The following is a 6000-nucleotide window of genomic DNA, read 5'->3' as shown; positions in this document are numbered from 1 at the left end:
TAAATCCGCACTCTAAATCCCTGCTTTTGTATTTCCTCGCTGCCAGAGATAGCTGCTCTGAACAGCAGCCTCCTTGCCTGGTGCACTGAGACAAAGAAATGTACAACCACACAGTTATACTTCATGACTCAGCTGAAAAGACACAAGTCAAACAGCAGCCTCCTCACAACAACAGGAGCTGCATATTAACCATCCATCTGTGCGTGCGGTTGTGATTTTGAGTCATATTTTGTGATTCAGAAGAATTAAAACAGGCACAGAGGAAGAGGAAACCTGTAGAGAGATTTATTTTTTCCTCCTGCAGGAAGACATCTGCCTTTGTGAAAGTGTGTTTGTACAGGCTGTACATTCTCTGAGCAGTGAAAACTTTCATGTGGGCTTCAAAGTGACACACTTACTATTTAACTTTCAATGAGCAGAAGCAGACAGATGGATTTAGTTTGGAATTTTGTTTTGGTCTGTTGCCTTTTTTTTTTTTTTTACCATTAGATCCTCAGTTAGAAGTGAAGCCAGCTGCTTATACTTCAATTCCAGCAATTCAAACTGGTTGCTTGCCTTTTGACTGCTTGTTTAATACAGTTGGTATTTCAATGGTCAAAAGTAACCTTTGAAGTTAGCTCCCCGTCAAGAGGGGAACTGGGGAGAGGAATCACAGGTTCTGTGGGTTGTGATTTTAGTGTTTTCTTAAACTGATTGAAGAAGACTGCTCTGGATTGATTTTCACAGCCTGTTTCAGTAAGAGGGGATAATTTGAATCCCAAGAATGTAGCAATGCATGCAAAGTTACAGGTATCTATTACATCTGAGCTTGAGCAAACACATTTTACAAACACTTTGGGGTACTCAAAGCCTCAGCTGCTGTCCAGCTCTAGAGACAGTGCTGCCCACTGCATGTCCACTTTTTATGTAAAAGGTGCTGGCTGCACACAGGCAGCTACACAGACCTTTGATATACAGCTGCTTGGTACCCTTGTTTTCTTTCTCAACATTTCACAGCTCTACAAACATCATGCAGTTCTTGTCAGCTCCTAAGGATGACGGGACTGATGAGGTGGGCTGTTCACAAAAAAAGCTGCCCATTTTCTCTTAAAACATGGAGTAAGTGCTGATTATTTAATTCCACCCACCCCACCCCCAAACATGATAGAATGGGGAACAAGGCCGATTTCCATCCTCTCCCTGCAGGAATGCAAGCCCACTTCTCCCATGGGATGGAGAGTTTAGGCCCGTGACAGAACAGTGGGTTCTGTTGTTGGCAACACGTACTTTACTAGTTAGGAATGACAACACAGTTTTGCCACATGCCATCTCCTTTGCAGTTTTGGCTTTAGGTCATATTACAGAAAAATACTTTAGCAGATGCTTAGCCCTCAGTAGCTGCTTAAAGTACCACTGGCATCAACATGAATCTATGGAGAGATGTTAAATTAACACCACTATCCCTGTTGAATATGCTTCCACAATGTGATCCTTCTTTATGCTATGTACCTCTTGTATTTCCCTATTTTCTCTACTTCCAAAACCATGCAGAGATGCTTAGCAATTCTACCAGCTGTGTATTAACAATTCAAATATCTTGATTTCTCATTCTTTCCACACAAGGGCTTTTTGAGCTAAAGCAGAAACTATTTTCATAGCAGAAAATATTAACGTAACTGCACTGGAAGCGGATTCCAAAATATGTACATCTCTAAAACTGAAAGAAAAGAGAGAAGCCTGCACTAACTAAATAACATTTCAGACAAGAAATTTGGCTTTTCCATAGCCATTCCAAACGAATTTATAGTTCAACTTACAGCTGAACTAGTTACCCAGTTATGGATATTTTAAAAAACCCTTCATCTTCCAGTCTCAGACCTTTAATCAGATCTGCTGACTGAAGGAGCAGTGCTTGATTGTGCAAAACACATGCTAGTTATGATAAAGGTAATGACAGAGACCTGATGGCAAATCAGACTGTGTCAAATAATTAATTCCTCTATAATTATTATGGGTTTTATTTTCCATCCTATCTGAACAGAGCAACATATTACGTCTTTTCTACGGGATAGCAGAAATCATCCTCCCCTCCCCCTGAAGTTATTATGTACTTTCCCAGCTGAACAAAGACAACCATGCAAGGTACACTGACCACACATAGCATGCAAATCTGAAAGCATCATAAGTCAGTCAAGCCAAAACCAACTTTCACTTACTGACGTTTTGTATATTCATACAGTTTAATTTTAAGATCCGTCAGAAGACAGACATTTTTGACGTTATGGAAAGAAATGCCCTCCTTTCTTTTTTTCTCTCCCCAACTCTCCTCCTGTCCCTTCATGCCAAAGGCAGCTGAAGTGGTTTTGTTTAAATAATAGCATCAGAGCTACTTAACGCTCAGTCGGACTAGCAATATTGGGTCTTAGAGTATTTCAGTTGGAAGGGACCTACAATGACCACCTAGTCTAACTGCCTGTTCACTTCAGGGCTGACAGGAAGTTTAAGCAAATTATTAAGGGCACTGCTCAAATGCTTCTTAAACACTGACAAGTAGTGCAGTCTTGAATTGAGCTGCAAAATATACTCCACTTCAGTCTCCTTTTATGGATGGCCACATCAATGATTCTCTTTATATTGCCGTACTATTGCAAAAACTCCCTGTGATTTTTCTAGAATATTGTATTTTCCCTAATTTGCTTACGAATTATCAGTTGTTCTGGGATTCTTGTTTAATTTCCTTTAATGAATATATGGAAAACTTTATTTTTACTCCTTCAGCAGAGACTGTTTAAGCTTATAAATACAGAAGGCACTTGTCACTTCTGGTTCTCTATGAAGCCCAGATGGTTAGGGCTCCAACTCCTCACCTATTAAGTCTTCTCAGCTAGTAAGATGATTCAGAAATAGAAGATTAGTCATTTACTGCTAGAATGCTTCAGCAGAAGAGGTAGTCAGAGAAACATCAACAGAATGATGTTTTCCATCAGAAAACATGACCATATCTAAGTATGGCTGAGCTAAGCTTATTGTCCACAATGGAATTTAATTTAGGAAAAGACTAGAAAAATTGATATATTCATTTCCTATTCTGAAGCAGCCATATGGAAACTTCTGTATACTACAAAAATGATTTTAAGAAATTATTTTCATGAAATTTCCTTCCAAGAACACTTTATGAAAGGCTATTACCACTCTTCACTCAGATCTACTCTATAACAAATAGCTGTCCTGTAAAGGGAGGGGAAGGCAAACAGAATTTTGGCTTAAAAAGCCACAGTCCTTTTCTATTGCTATGCCTTGGGCAACTCTTAGGCACCCTTCTCTTGCAGTGTGTTGCAACCTTGTACAGGTAATGTTGCAATAAGAGCAAAGTCACTATTATTCTAAAGTTAATTTACATTCACTTGAAAATGCACATCAGTACCTGAACCTTCTTTTTAATTACACTGCTACCTGAGTTTTCACGTTTGTGTCTGATCCAGGCCTGAATTCTGCCAATGTATAAACTTATTACATAGGCTACTGAGAAACAAAAATTATTCAGAATTTTTAGAGCTTACATAGAATAAGGAAAATTACTCCTCTAAAGTAACACATGCAGCTCTTAGGACAGCACTGCTCGACTGATAAGGCAGTTAAAATTTCACATGAAAATAGCTTTTCTCAAAAAAATGCAATTTTCACTGGACTGAGTTATGACTCAACAACTAAATTGGCCAGACATGTATTGGAGCTGCTTCTTAGAACTTACCAAGTGTTAAGTCAGATCAATAGTTTTACACACAATAAACCCCTGATTGTTATGTCACAGATTTCAATCATTCAGATGTAGTTTTAGTTTAAAATGCATGACCAACCACCATTATAGCAGCTTCCTAGAGGAGGGGAAGTAGGAAGGTTGTAATGGTGATTTAATGGGAACTATTTCCAGTTTCTCACTCAAGGTAGCAGGTTTTTTATGCTCTAGCATGATTTGGTGTGCAACCCCCTCCATTTGCCATGGAACTGGGATTTAAATAACTGCTGATGTCTTCCTGTAGTTCTTTTTCTGGCTATTTGAATCTTATGAAGTGTTAATAACTAACACCTTGACATAAACCAGCTACTGGAGCTACAGGCAATGCTGCTGGGCAGAAGGTAAGAAATTAAAACAAATTTTAACTCACTGTTTTACTCTGGCATTAAACATGGCAAGAATTATTTCTGCAACAGACTTTATACCATCACTTAAAGTATAAACAAATGAAACCTTTCTTAAGCTATTTTTCAGAATTATAAGCACATAGTCCATTAGATACAAAACTGTAGATATATTAATACCTGTTGTATGGGTGAAACAAAACTTTGAGTTGACTCTAGTACAGTCTGATTTGTTAAACAAATGCATCTATAAAAAATGGCTCATACTTCTTCATATAAAAGAGAGCAACATGAGGCTAACTAACTTCTCCTTAAGTTCTTATCCCCACAAGATCCTCTTTTTATCTTCAGGATTATCTACCTCACTGCTAGTGAATGCACTAATGTAGCCATGGCGGCTTCCTCCCAGTGGCCACAGGAAAAGCAAAATGTGTTAATAGCGAATCATTCACATCAAATGATATCTTTTCCTTAGCTCCAAGTCAGACATATTTTCTTCAGTATAACAGCTCAGGCCAGTGCCCTTGTACTTACAGAGACAGCATGTTTACTGACAGGTATCAGAAAAGGATTTGGCCAGCCAACTAGTGTTTGAGTGAGAATCATTTTGACCTCTTTTGTTTGATTTGACTGCTTGAGATACAGGTACACAAGAAAAATGGGAGACCCTCTTAAGATCCTACTCACTGTAACAGTTTACAAAACACAAGAGCAGTGTTTTAGTTATGATGGTTGAGCTCATAATGTAAAAGAGGAGGCTTGAAGTTTAAAAGCATGTCCCTCTTTCCCAGATGCTCTAAGTGATCTAACAGAAGACACTACCTTTCTGTATGAACTTTGTCTCACTTATCTTTGTAATGTGTAGGCCTTCTTACCCACAGCTTTCTTTCCTGGCAAATGCTAAAAATAGTGGAAGACTTGTTAAACTCAAATGTTAATTTATCGTGGAATCAAAAATTCCCAGAAATTAGAAGAAGGGAAATTGGCAATTAAGTCAATAAGTGATTGAGAGGAGAAGCCAGAGAGAGATACATCACAGGAACAATTCAGTGTCTGGGAAATGAACTAAGATGACCCTTTCACATAGCAAATACAGTCATTACCATTTACAGAGCAACATGTAACTGCGGAAGCAGTATGCATGGGTGCCTACACGTTATGAAAAGTTATATAAAGCTTCACTAGTTTAGCATTAAAAAAGCCTACAGAAGTTAACTCATATTTTTGGGTGTCAAATACTTCAGATTTTTTAAGGTGCATGATTGACAGTTGTTATCTTTGGAACAAAGAAATAGTGGACTGAGAGACACAACATTACTTTGTGGCCCTCCTTCCAAAAAGCAAGACAAAGGCACTTTTCCAGGCTGTAAAAGACTATGGCTCAGACCTCAGGTCAACACCCATGTCACATGCTGTAGGTTATTCTGCAAAGAGTTATTGCATCTCTGTTACTAAGATTGGTAGAACTTTGCACTGAAAAAAAAAAATAAAAATTAAGCAGAATTGTGTCAGAAGGAGACATGGAAGAGAATGCGCTCAAAAATACCTGGCAACACTAAGACATGCTACCAAAGCAGTGGTTCAACTCCTGCTCTGAAACGGGTGAAACCTGGTTTTGAACCGACTTCCCTCATTCCAGGTGGACATCCTAATATTAGAGGGTTCTTGATGGAACAGAGAGCACAACTTCTTACTCTGGCATACCTGTTAAGGAAACATAAAATAAACATAGTCACAGGACTGTTTCAGGAAAACAGTAACCACAAACTACTTGCTCAAATTTTGTCTTATATCACACAGGTGGACTGAGACAAGTAGCACTCAAAGCCCTTGCTACTTCTGACAATGGAGAATATGAGAAATGGTTTTCAACGGATGAAA

Source organism: Psittacula echo, assembly GCF_963264785.1.
Source record: "Psittacula echo genome assembly, chromosome: 4".
In the NCBI taxonomy this organism is placed as follows: Eukaryota; Metazoa; Chordata; class Aves; order Psittaciformes; family Psittacidae; genus Psittacula; species Psittacula echo.
Note: the sequence above shows the minus strand (reverse complement) of the source record.